Source organism: Erithacus rubecula, assembly GCF_903797595.1.
Source record: "Erithacus rubecula genome assembly, chromosome: 5".
NCBI lineage: Eukaryota > Metazoa > Chordata > Aves > Passeriformes > Muscicapidae > Erithacus > Erithacus rubecula.
In genome coordinates, this window is record NC_136687.1 from 52,376,216 (window position 1) to 52,390,995 (window position 14,780).

Below are 14,780 nucleotides of genomic sequence, written 5' to 3' on the forward strand. Positions count from 1 at the left end.
GTGTGATGTCAGAGAAAGTGTCATGAACCCAAGATAGGTTTGGGGCACAGCTGTGGGCAGCCTGCCTGGTGTTAACCAAGGTATACATCCTACCCCTGCATGCACTTATTAAAGTAGAAAAAAACTATGAAATAAGTAAAACTGTGCAGAAACCCACATTGGGCAGCTCTGCATTACTGTGTGTCACCCCTTTCAGCTGAAGAAGGTCTGGCTCTGTGGCTTTATTGCTCAATTATGAAGTTAATCAAAGAACTAATTGAGCTTGGTCTGCTTGGTCTTTTGAGCCTTTTCTTATGGATTAGCTTTTATTAGAGCTTACAGAGGACATGAGGAAGGCTGTAAAGGGCAAGGAGGTGATAAGCCTAATATGTGAGAGGAATGATAGTTGTATGTCATATTTGTGCAGAAAAAATTGAGTTCTGGGAAGGAATATGACAGATCCATGTACCTTTTAAAGACCTATAACCTGCATGACATTTGAAACCCTTCTTGCAGTGTTTTGCCATCTCAACTGTTCATTTCTTTAACTGTTTTTTTCTAGACTCTTTGCAGCAAACCAGTGCCTCATGGGAGTGAGAGGTTGTAGCTGCCTGTCCCTGTGACAAGTAAAGACCATACCTCTTTTCTTACAACAAAGGGATCTCAAGGAGAAAACTTAGGTACCAATGTGATATTAAAGATCTGCATCTACAATAGCATTTACAGGAAGAAAAAAACTAAGACAGAAGGGGCCCAGCAGTAATGTAGATCATACAGAAGAAGAAAGATTTCTTAAAGATGTCATTCAAAGTGAATTTGCTTTGTTGGATGTGAGTTTCAAAATGAAGGCACATGATTAAGTTATGTGAAAAAAGAGCAATGAGTTACAGTTCCTGACGTTTTTGTGCTATTTTTCTCTAAGACTAATATGGAGAAAAATATTGTTCTACACTTCAGAGCAATCAGAATACTTTATCTTTTAAAACTGTTTTGGAGAGTGCACATTCTGCAAATGTCTTAGTTCATACTGGATAATGACGAGTAAGTGAAACAGAATTTCATGCTTTCTAAAATGTAAATATAAGGAGGCGTACTTTTCTTTTTCTAGTGATTATCCTATGCTACAATTACCTTCCTTTTGGCTGCCTAAATAATATTCTCTTGATGAAAGGAAAGTGTGTATAGGAAATTCTATCACATGGCTACAAAAGAAGAAAATATCTTGTTTAATGCACAACAGCCAGAATTCAAAGGAAAGAATTGAAATTGAAGATGCTCCCTTGCTATGTGATTTTTCCTCATCTTTGATCTGGTGTGACACAAGAGCTACTGACTGGGAAATACCTGGCTAGTGCAAAATTTAGTCAGGTGTTTGGGCACACATTCATCTCCAAAAGCTGATGCAATATAAACCATTTTGGTGGTCCTGATTCTCTCCTTCCAGGAGACATGAGTATGATCTCCCACAGAAGGAAACCTGGGGAGACTCTGACTGATGAAGTTTAGGGGGCAGTGTTTGCCAGCTCCGTGCAAAGTAGAAACTCAAGGAGGCACAGGTGAAGGATGATCAAAGAGATGGTGAGTTTATCTCCTGAGGGTGAACTGTTTGTCTCACTGACAAAGCAAAGCAGGGGCTGAGAGATGTGACTGAGCTCTGGTGTGTGCCTAACTGGGGTGAGACAGCATGGCTATCTGTGATGGCAGCAGACAGAATTTAAATGATCCTTTGCTGCCCTATTTTTCCACATTCATTTATTTTCTTGGTGGGATTACTATTTACAGAAACTACTCTGCTTTGTGTTCTGGGTTGCTATTGAAGCTTTCAAAGAAATGTAGGGATGTCTGTGGATAAGAATTAAGGAAAAGGCCAACAAGGGTGACATCCTACTGGGAATCTGTTATCATCCACCCAACCAGGAAGAAGAGGTGGACAACTTATTCTATAATCAGCTGGAGAAGGTTTCAGGATCAGCCCTTGTTCTTATAAGTGACTTTAACCTACCAGGCATCTTTTGAGAACATAATACAGCTGAAAAAAGGCAGTCCAGGAAATTCTTAGAGTGTGTGGAGGACAATTTTTTGATCTGGTGAGTGAGCCTACCAGGGGAGGGACTATGTTATACCTGTTGTTTGCAAATAGAGATGGGCTGGTGGGAGATGTGGTGGTTGGAAGCCCCTTGGGGCACAGTGATCATTGAAATTATAGAGTTGTTCATATTTGGTGAAATCAGGAGGAATATCAATAAGGTTTTTACAGTGGACTTCTGGAGGGCAGACTTTGGCCTATTTAGGAGACTTATTCAGAGATTTCCTTGCAAAACAGCCCTTAAAATCAAAAGAGTTCAGGAAAGGTGGGTGCGCTTCAAAAGAGATTTTGAGAGCACAGGAACAGACTATCCCTGCTTGGCAAAAGATGAGTCCATGAAGCAAACGTGCAGCCTGGATGGGCAATGATGTTTTGAAGGAACTTAGGAATAAAAAGAGGATGTATCATCATTGGAAGGAAGGTCTGGTTTCTCAGAAAAAAGTTAGGGAGGTCAAAGCTCAGTTTGAATTTAATTTGGCAACTTTTGTAAAGGTTAATATAAAATATTTTTACAAATAAATTAATGGCAGAAGGAAGGGTAAGACCAACCTTTGTTCTCTACTGGATGTGGGAGGGAAATAAGTGCAGATGAGGAGAAGGCAGAAGTGCTTAATGCCTTCTTTGCCTCAGTCTTTAGTGGGAAGACGGCTTTGTCCTCAGGGTAACTGTCCTCCTGGGATGGTAGGTGATCTCAGGGAGTAGAATGGTCCCCCTGTTATCCAGAAGGAGGCAGTCAGAGAATTGTTAAGCACTTGGATGTTCATAAATCTATGGGCCCAGATGGGATCCACCGAGGCTGATGAGCTTGCAAAGCCTCTCTCCATCATTTACCAGCAGTCCTGGCTCACTGGGGAGGTTCCAGATGACTGGAAACTGGCCCATGTGATACCCAATTTAAAGGGTGGGAAGGAGTATCTTGGTAACTACAGACCAATCAGCCTGATCTCAGTACCCAGTAAGGTAATGGAACAGTTTATACTGAGTGCCATCACACAGCACTTACAGGATGGCCCTGTACAGGGTATCACACCCAGTCAGCGTGGGCTTAGGAGGGTGGGTCATGTTTGACCAACCTGCTCTCCTTTTATGACCAAGTGACACACCTGGTGGGTACAGGAAAGGCTGCGAATGTTGTGTACCAGGCCTTTGACAGCAAGGCCTTTGACACTGTCTCCCACAGCTGGGACAGGAGCACTCTGTGCTGGGTTAGGAACTGGCAGGATGGCCAGGCCCAGAGAGTGGTGAATGGTGCTGCATCCAGCTGGGATCAGTCACCAGTGGTGTCCCTCAGGGGTCTATGCTGGGGCCTGTTCTGTTCAGTGTTTTCATTGATGACATGGATGAGAGTATTGAGTCCTTCATTAATAAATTTGTAGATGACACAGCTGGGAACGTGTCAATCTGTTGGAAGGTAAGAGGGCTCTGCAGAGAGACCCGGAGAGGTTGGATGGATGGGCAGAGTCCAACAAAATGAAGTTTAATAAATCCAAGTGCTGAGTCCTGCATTTTGGCCACAATAACCCCCTGCAGTGCTGCAGGATGGGGATGGTGTGGCTGGACAGTGCCCAGGCAGGAAGGAACCTGTGGGTGCTGGTCAGCAGCTGACTGAACATGAGCCAGCAGTGTGCCCAAGCGGCCAAGAAGGCCCATGGCCCCTGGCCTGGGTCAGGAATGCTGTGGCCAGCAGGAACAGGGAGGTCATTCTTCCCCTGTAGCCAGCACTGGTGAGATCACACCCTGAGTGCTATGTCCAGTTCTGTCCCCTCAGTTTAGGAAGGACCTTGAGATGGTTGAGCACATCCAGAGGAGGGAACAAGGCTGGAGAGGAGCTGGAACACAAATCCTGTGAGGAATGGCTGAGGGAGCTGGGGTTGTTCAGCCTGGAGAAAAGGAGTCTCAGAGGTGACCTTATCACTCTCTATAACTCCCTGAAAGGTGCCTGTAGGCAGGTGGGGTTGGTCTCTTTCTCCAGGTAGCAACCAACAGAACCAGAGGACAGTCTCAAGCTGCGCCAGGTGAGATACAGGTTGGATATCAGGAGAAAGTTTTCATGGGAAGAGTAACTAAGTACTGGAATTGTCTGCCTGGGGAGGTGGTGGAATCACCATCCCTGGGTGTGTTTACAAAAAGCCTGGATGTGGCACTGGGTGCCATGGTCTAGTTGAGGTGTTGGGGCATGGGCTGGACTCGATGATTTTGGAGATCTCTTTCAACTTAGTGTTTCTGTGATTCTGTGCCTCAGCAGGGCAAATGCTTGCCTTGGATTTTGGACCAAATCACAAAGCCACAACAAAGCCTCTGGATTTTGGACCCAATCACATGCCCTGCACAGTGTGAGAGTATGCATACCTCAACCTATATGATTCCCTTAAAATCAAAATCTCTGTGTGGTACAAAACAGTGGTTCTCAGATGATACTAATGTCATGAGCAGAAATATAGAGCAGAAGGGACAGCCCTTTATTCTTTAATTAACTCATACAGCTCTTCAGCCATATCATACATCAAGCCTGGCCATAAAAATGGCAATTTTATAGTGTGTATAAAAAGAATAAAATGATTCACAGAGATTGAAGATCCATTTACAGCAAATGTATATGCCTGTCTGAGTACAATGGATTCCAAACAGATACATTACTGTGACCCATAAAACGACTTCAGTAACTTATTTATTGTAACTTTGGGTGACATTGTCACAGATTAATAGTTTTGTAAAAGGTTTAGGTGCATAAGGTCATCATATTGTTCTTGAAGAGATTTTTTTGGTCATATGTGTAATGTTGCTGAGTAGTGAATGACCATTGCAATTCCTTGATGTCCATTATTATGTCTGAATATTTGTTAGGGTGTGAAATGAGTGGATGAACACCAGAATAGTTTAGGAAACTTAGGACAAACCTAATTTGAATATTTTGCACCTAAGCTTTTTAGTCCAAAACCTTGAAAGACAAGATTTGAATGCAATGTAAATGTGACCAGTTAAAAAAAAAAAAAAAAAGATGAAGTTTTAAATGCAGATGGGAATAAGAATTTAAATGCTGTAATCTCTGAAGAGAACCAGCAATCAAAGTCTAATATCCTTATATTGTGCCAGATAATGAAATATTAAGCTGGAGATAATAAGATTTCTTTCCACTGGATAGTCTTCAGCATAGTTAAACCTATGAATGAACAGCTGAAGTGTTTTATATAAGCTAAAGGTTATATGTCAAGGATTCTGAGGACTGAAAAAAAAAAAATACCAGCCCATTTACTACAAACTCACATCACTCATTCTCTTTTAAAACTGGGACATAATTAAATGCATTTCAAGATAGACAACTTCACTAGTGTGTACTGATGGGGACTGGTCATGCAGTGGACACTTCTTATCCAGTTTCCCTGAGGAAACAAAGGCTATGTAATCGTGCTATTTGTTTGTGCACATCTATATCTTCATCTTCCCCAGTAAATGTGAATATTTCCATCAAGTTTGACAAAAAGGCAGAGATCTTAAAGGCAGTAAATTCCTGAAAATGTTCACAAAACTGGAAAAGCTAATAGAGAGATATATTAGCAGCCTCCAACTGGAGGAACTGATGTGGCTGAGTCACCTCCATCAGACTCTGACAAGCCAACACTGACACAAAAAGGCAGAGAAAACCAAACTAAATCCATCCCACCACCCCTGGAGCTGCCAGGTCTTTAATGTGCCAGTGAAGTGCAAGAATGCTGGCAAAGTAATTCCTACCGCAACAGTCTATGGCACTGGATTTCTGTGGTCATTCACCAAAAGGCTTTATATTTAGAACTGTAAGGAAAGAGTGAGTCCACTATGGAGCAGAAAGAATAAAAACAAACTTTACCCTGCAAATGGAAGTTCAAAACAGAAATATTTCTCCTGAGGTCTTACAGAACCCTGTGAGACAAGCACAACTCAGTGAAACACCATTTCCTGCCTCCTTAAACTTCGTGTATAAATCTAAGAGAATCATTCTAGGAAGAACTTTAAAATCAAAACAGGAATTACATATACAACCTTTGTGGATCACCTCAAATGTCTATGGAGTGAGTTGTGGAAGAGGCCTTGCATAGGAACATAGATGAGGACATAGGCAGAGAGCCCCAGTTCCTCTGGGAATTCCTCCCACCTTCCTGCACTGTGGACACTTCCATCCAATAGGCTACAAGTGGGCAACTGCATGCAACAGCTACATTTTCTAACAATATCCTCAATGTCTTTTTTCCCTGATCCTGCTTTATGACAGATGTTTTCTTGTTTTAACAAAACTGGTATAGATGTTTTGCCAATTTTCAATGCCTTTCAAACCAGAGCCTTTGAAACCATAAACCATCATTGCTATACTACTGTGCTCAGCAACCTGTTGTATAAAGAATGAGAAAAGAACCATCTTTCATGATTTTTTCAAAATGTGTTAAATTGTTAACACAATGAGGTAAACAGTGTTTATTCATGGAATAGTTTTTGAATGTACGTTCTCTTCTATCTGTTCATGAGTACCTTGTTCCGTCTAACTAATACAAATATTCATAGCACATCTCTGCCTCATCACAAACTGCAGTTGCACATCAATTAATCTCTTTCCTTCATCTGCATTTTTGCATGATCCCTTTAGGAGACAAATTGTGGAGAGGCAGAAGTATGATTCCTTAAAATACCAGCAAAATTGCTATAGAAAACATGCACAGAGAGTGTATATTTACACTTGTAAGTGAAGTACATTTCCAGCAAAGGCAAAGCCAGGTTCTCTTGGGAATATACATGGTCTTTGCAAAACCATGTGAATATGTTGGGATTTTTCTTCTCTTCTCAAACCAACTACAGCACTGCATAAAGAATGTGGCAGATGGTTACTTCCTAATCTGCACATGAAATATCTTCCAGTTACAGAATTTGTTGCTTAATGTCTCAAAGTCCATATTAATTATACACACTAACAGAGAGGCAGTACTGAAAATGACTGGTTCTGGTTGTGAACCTGCACAGTCTTCATTGTGGAGTTAAATTGTTGTTCCTCATAAAGCAGCTGAAAAGCTCAGACAATGAAATTTTGCCAGATGGCTGTTGATAACACAAGATGCTGGGCTGCCTTTTCTGCTGCATATGACCAGGGGAAAAGCAGGTCATCAAATCTCCTGTGGGCTTGAGGATTCGGGATTTTTTTAAGCAGGGAATAGAATTTGTGCTTGTTTCTGAGGTGTCAACAAGGTCTACTAAGTACCTTATGAGACTTCAAAATAAGCTATAGGTGGTATTTAATTGTCATACAAGCTCTGTCCTGATCTTCTGCCAAGGCTAAATACTCAATAGCTTATTATCAGTCACTGAACTACAAGAGAATATGTTTTCAATACACTCATTAAGAAATCAGGTTAATTACACACCTACACTTTTGTGAAGCCTTAAATCTGCCATAGAGAAACCAGTGATTTTATGATGCTGAAAGGAAGAAAAATACCATGGCAACTTTCCTGTGCTATTTAATCACATTTACTGAAATTTTATCAGGTGCTTTTGAAGTAAAATGACAGGAAATAATCCATAAAACATAATGTGCTTTTAAATACAAAGACCTTGAATTTGAGTGTAAAAGGAAACCAAATCTCTAATTTAGTGGAACCAGTATGATTAAAAATAATTACATTTGTAAAGCGAACATTTGGAGAAAAAATGATTAATGTGCTCAATAATAACATCCATCTAATTTGTATAATGAGCATTTTCATCTGAAGCCATGTTTCCATTCAGGATATGAAGAGATTTAAAAGGAAATAACTTAGTTAGCATCATCTACCCATATTTATATCAGCATCCTGATTCTGAGTATGTCACGGCCTTGCAGCTTTGTTTGCCATTCAGTCTTTACAAAAAACGCCCAAGAAGAACAACTTGTAATTATATGTTTTAATTTATAGACTCAAATGCACTCCATGAAACATTAATTGTGGCAAATCAAAAGAAATACTAGACATTTAAATACTGATTGCTCGCCATGTCAGCAAAACCACAGAAGTTAGCAATCTATATGGATATAAATTAATATCCATTAGAGCTTTATTAACTTTCCCTGATAACAAGCTCAGAAAATATTATTTTCTCTTTCTCTTTGTGGTTATAACCTTAGATTTTCAGCCAGTTTTTATCCATCCCAGACTGCCCTGTGTTTTCCTAGGAAGGGGTTGTTCATTGTTTTCATTGTAGAGGATGATAGAGAAAGATGAGTTGGACCACTACAACTCCATGAGTTAGCTTCCTAACAGGATGAAAATGAGGAGTTATTTAATTTAAAGAATGATTAAAGGTGCTGTTGGTTAGAACATGCCTAAAAAAACCTACAGCATCAGACCTTCACAGCAAGCCCTGAGCTCTGAGGGTGGAAATAAAGGGAGAAGTGCTTGAAGGAGTTTCCCAGGAAAGCAGACACCTAATTCACTCCTCATGAAGTCTTAGTGATTTCTTAGTTCCCATGAGCTGCTTAAGAGAGTAGCTAAAAACATGCACTAACCCTCTGAATTTATACAAGTATTGTGGGCAGGGAGGCAGGATGATCCAGAGAACAGATACAGGGCAGCTCTAGCTCTAACACTCTTTTCTACTCCCTATAATTTAACTGTTCTTATAGGGTGTGTCTCTGATCTAATTCTTTGCATTTTAAATCAAATTCAGGAGAAGTTCCACAGGAAAACAGAAATTAATTTATATTGCTTCTCTAAAGCAGTGGTTGTTTAGAATAACTTCATTTCTATTCACTCCCTAAAGGTTTTTCAAACAAAATATGCTTTCCATTTGCTTGCTAACTGAAGGCAGAGAAAAAGAAAACAGTTCACATTCAATCCAAATTACTGTATGGCACCAAAGATGAGAATTCTGTTCTCAATTCTTGTTTTTCAAGTAGACTTCAACAGGAATTTTAAAAAAATAGAAAAGGTAATTTCCACAAACTTTCTTTAAGTGTGTCACGTTCTGTTTTCTGAATGCTTAATAAGACTTTCAAGCTTGCAGGCTTATTAAACAAGACAAGGACATTGAATTTCTCCTGTGTCTCTAGCCTTGTCTATGCCAGAAAAGTTTAAATTTTTATGTTGTCTGACTAAGCTGGTTATACCTGTCTGTGCTCCCAGCACTGAAAGACAGAGAATTGTACAGAAGAGTTGCAGAAACATAATCTAATATTTCATATGTGAGATGCCCAAGGTCAAGGGTGCAAATCCCTTAGTCTGTGTGGTGCATCAATGGAGAATTAATGGGGCTGTTAAATGTTAAGAGGTGTTTTAGTCACATTATTATGCTTGCTAGCAGGGCACAGGGCTGAGATGCTGTTGAGGGCAAAGCAGATGATCTAATGAAATAACCTTGCAAGGAGCTCTCCTTTCTAAGGGGCAGCAATCTGCCTCAGCAGAGGTGGAGGAATTTCTCCCAGAGAGATCATATCCTTCATGTGTGCTGAAAGATAAACAGGAGTGCTTGGTGCTACTAGCTTATCCCCTTTTCTTCACACTACCCTTGCACAAGGAGAGAGGAGGAAACCCAGCCCCCACAGTTCTCAGCTGCTTTGCAAGTACAGTTCCATTTAAGAAAAAAGGTCAGCCAGGATAGGAAAGCAGACTGGCATTTCTAAGGTAGGACAACTAAGAATCTGTCATGACCATTATTCAACTAATCAGAGATTACATCAGCGACCTCATTCTGTCAAAAAATATGTACAACAATGACCTCTTCCTTTATCAGGAGCAATGGGATATGACAGCACAGCCATTATTGCTGTGTAGATAAGAAAGCACCCCCATGAACAGTAATATGTGCCCACAGCTTTTTATAATGTCTCCCATTTCTCATGTCTGGCACACTTTGATTCTGATGATAATAATATATTTAAATAACCTTTTAAAAAATTTGCAGATATACCTCATTGATGAGAATAATTGTTGATGGTGGGGTATGGTGTGAATCTGGGGAGGGCTGGAAACTCCATTTACTTAGGAAAGGACAGATGGCAAATGTGGTCTGGCTGCAGTTTAGCTAGGAAACCTGCACACAGGGTAATTGCACCATCGTGTTGTGCAAACTTCTTAGATAATTGGTAGTGGCTTAAAGCTTTATTAGTCTAGTTCAGAGCCCATGACCTGTATTTCCAAAGTGATTAATAAATTTTAGGCCCTTTTAATAAATTTGCAAGGACCATTGTAATTTTACAGGCTTATGCTCTGCATAAAGCCAGGCCAAAGATCAATACCAAATAATCTCTGCATCGACCCTGTAATTCCTGACTGAGCACTAGGAGTTGCTTTAGAGAGATGTCACAGAAAGATCATTCACCCCAGCTTGAGGTTAGCTGTTCCTTCCCTGTTAAACATTTCCACTTTATTTATACACTCGTTTTGGCCAGCTTCATTTTCCAGCCAATTATTTTCATGATGCCGTTTTTCCCCCTAGAGATTTCTGGTATCAAAAATCCCTGCTGCACTTTTCCCTGACTCTAAAGTCTTTTTGCAGTTCTTGTTTGTGAGGATCTAGACTCTACATGAAGTCAATGAATCCCAAATTACCTTCTTTTTTTTTTCTTTTTCACCCTTTAGTGGACAGAAAAAGAGCTGGAAGGTTGAGAAGCAAGAGGCATGTGCAAAGAAGAATCCCTTCACCTGTTTTAAATTAAATTCCTTAGTGCTATTCTCATTAAAAAGTTTTTCCTGCAAATGCTGTTTGATTAGGACTTCAAACTGCCTGCATTAATGATGAATAACTTTTCTGCAAGATATTTACATGTTACCTTGTCACTGCCACAAACAGCAATTTCATCAAGTGTGAGTGAAAGAAAGAGAGAACTTGGGGAGTGAATTCACAAACTGGGACTCAAATGAGCATGTGACATTGCAGCACAAATGCTTTCAGCATGTGGCTCAGGAAAACATCCCTGTGCCCTATTATAATCTGTCACGGGCAGATGTTTGCAGAAGTCATCACCTCACATTCTGTTGGCTGTGACTCTTGGAATGCTCAGCTCCTTTCCTGAGACACATTTTATGAGACACTCCCCACCATCTACCCCACAGGAACCATGGTGTACATCCCCTGATGCACAACCTTGTGCTGATGGTGCTAGAGGGGCAGATCAAGCTATGGCATCACAGAGCCATATAATGGGATTGTGCCCATTATTATTTTTAATTCTATAAAATACTGTACTAAATTCTACAAAACCTACAGTTTTAAATATTTTTTTTTTTTTTTTTGGTCAGAGACTGAACAATTTCTTCCAAACTACAGAAACAGGTACTGTAGACTAATCAGTTCAATCAGGTTCCTGGAGGACCTGTCAGATATGTGACAATTTTGTTGCTAACTCCCTGTTTACCAATGCTTTTGGGTATCAGTAAACATATTTGCAATTGGCTCAATAGCAGAGATGTGAGAGGAATGAGATGAATGTGGACATTTTGCAGCAATCTACAGACATGCTGACATCAGGTACAACCATGCTCCAGCTCACTCCCAAAGTCAGACTCACACTTCTTCCCAATGCTAGCAGCTCATTTCACCCCCAAATCCAAAGTTCTCTGAACTGGGGGAGCCAAAGTGACACTGAGCAGGGTGTGGCCAAGCAAGGAACAGCTCAGCTCACTGTACTTTGAACCCTATTCAAAGCAATAGTGTGGGTGGGGGTATAAATCTTGGGGCTTCATGTGCTCATGCCCACTCCCACACCTGCAGCCAGGCACCCAGAGATGCACATTCCTGACATGCTCCTGCCTTTCCTTCACCTCTCCCCTCCCTCCACCACCTGCTGTGCCAAATCCCAAAATCCCAACCTCCCAACATGGGCAGCATGCAGGCATTTCCTTTTGTTTCTACCCCAGGAGGCCTTTTAAGACCCCAAATGCTTACAAAGCACATCTACTGATGAGTTCAGGCCTTGAGTCTCCCCCAAAACCTTCTCACAGAGGAAAAACTGTCAGTCACTTGTGAATTCAAAGATGCAGGTCCAATTTGTGCTTTATATTAAAAGTTTCCTGTTTAAGCTGCACAAAATGAAGCACTGCTTGGAAGGCTAGATGGGAACTGAGATAAAGCCATTACAGATGCCCCAGTAATTTTCTTTCACACCAATTATAAAGCTCCGTGCCAACACGCAGTAACAACAGGTTGCCAATTACACACATTTAAACACTGAGCAGGAATTGAGATACGTACTCTGTAAGGCTGGAGGTAGAAAGGGATGAAGAATACACAGGCTGTGTGTGCTGCTGGCACAGTTAGTTTCAGGTACCTTGGATAGAAATAATATCTATTTATGGAAATCACAGTGGTCCCTGCTGCCCTGGGAATCTGTGAATCAACCAAATATCTGGACAGTGCTTTCCTGGTTTGATCACTATGGGTACAACTTCAGAGCAGTTTTCATAAATTTGGCTTGGCTAAGCAGAGGCAGGAAGTTCCCCTCTTCCTCTCCCATCCAGGAGATCTGGATGGGCAGAAAGAATCCTGGCTGGAGGATGGGAGTGTATTGGTATAATCTACACTTGTACATATGTTAGTAATTTTACTGCTTCCCTTTTACTCCTTCCCTTTGGAACACCAGCTATGTACCACCAAAAGGCATGTGGAGTAAATTCTAAAGAAGAGAATTAAAAATGCAGTTAATTTTTCCATGGGTTAGAGCTAGATTTTACTTGCTATACAGATTTCCAAGGAGACTAATTTGAGTGAATTAATGAAACATTAATGCCTGCAAAAGATTTTTAAGAGTGGTACTTTAGGAACTATTTGGCTTTGATGAAAGGTTTGACTGCCTGATAACCCTAGAGCCTGCAGTTATAGTACAATATTTATAAATGGAAGAGACATTTACAGCCTCATAAAAGCTTCTGTTTATTGTTATCAAATTACAGTGTTGTGCACTGAAACATTAATATGTAGCTTAACCTGTTTCTTGTAGCTTTGTTATGAGAACAGATGAAGTAGCTGAGCAAGCATAATGGACAGAACACTAGCAAAGGCCAAGTGACAGGGACAATGCATGACAATGAGAGGAGACAATCCAAACACTGTCACCAGTCTGCAGCCTGCCTTTGGTCCTTGAGATATCCAGCTCAAAACCAAAGACAGTGCTGTGTTTCCTATAAACTAGAATTGCTGACTGGGACATAGCACAGAGAACAAATCTCACTAAAACTGCTCTAATCAGAGTACTGGGGAGTAAATGGGCTAATATGTTCTCATGGACATCCTCCTGCTTAGAAGATATGAATTCATTTCTCCCTTGGATCCTGCACTGACTCGTTCTGGAATCCTGCTCAACTCCTGCTTGTGCAACTACAGTGACTGAATAAACATGCAAGAAGCAGCATCTTATTTGACTGGGTAGACTCATATCTTGATCCTGAAATGTGTAGGGTTTTGTGTGATGAGCTGTCCTGGATATCTTTGAAAATTTCCAATGCTCAGGCAAGTTTTCACTGAAAATGATACTTTGGAAATGCAGCAGGAGAATGGAAGAAGGATATGGCTGGGAAAAATTTTGTTGCCCTTGTTCCACCTGGTTAAGTAGCACATTTGATACAGAGCAGCAGCCTCTGTACAGCTGCTGGTGGCTCAGAAATAACATGGTACTTCATTTTCCTCTCTGATGGATGTATATACTCATGGCAGGCTCTGAACAAATGTATTTCAATTTAAAACATTATGAGTTCATCAAGGACTGCAGAACTGACAGTGATGCTTTTATTGTCAAATGGGTTCAGCATATAACCTCTCTCCTTCAAGGAAAGCATTGAGCAAATAGACCTTGCAATCAGATGTGAAGGTTCATCAGTGTAGACCTTGTCTGGCTAAAACTGACAGAGAAATGCTGCAGTGGCTGCTTCTTCATTTGAGATCCCCAAGGTGGCTTTGGGAAGTTGTAGTCCTTTGCCCTGCTTTGGGCACACCCAAGACCCTACTATGAACTACATCTTCTCTAAAGCACTACATCTATTGTGGTGCCAGGCTGTGAGGTACAGCTCAGTTATGTGTATTTTACACAGTGCACATTGGAAATACCAGTACTCTGTCTAGAGGAGATGGAAAGGGCTGGAAATACAAGTTACCAGAAGAGTGTACACTAGCTTCTTATTCAAAGATACACAGAACCCTGAAGTTAAAGTATTGAAGGCAACCTGAAATGGACTTTTCAACTTTGCCACTGGAGATAAAATACCTTTAACAATTCAGCAGGAACCATAATTTCCACTAAAATATCTTTTGGATAATAATTTCCTGTCCAGCTCTATGAATTCCTAATGAATTCCTAAGAAATCAATCATCCTAAATCCCACAAGTACTTTGGAAATCCTCTTTTATTTTTTTCTATCCACTGAGAATGAGAATCTGGTGTTCCATATTTTCCATATTTCAATCACATTTTTTTTGTTACAATCTGTTAGGCAAAGAATCAGTAGAACCCTATAATGGTCCTCGAGGTCTTTTCATCATATACACAGAGCTGGCACACTGTAGGAGAGCTTTGTGTTCCATCCTCAGCACTCTGGGTTGCAAATAGCAGCAGTGTCCTACAGACCAATGGGTCCCAGCATGGATGTGGATGATCAGGATGAGTTGTCAGATTTACAGGACAAGAGGAAATAAGGTCAGAAGAAACTGTACTTATTGTCTACCCATCTTCCTTCCCATCCATCTTACATGCCTCCTCAACTATGAAATGTTTATTGTGCATGCTTGT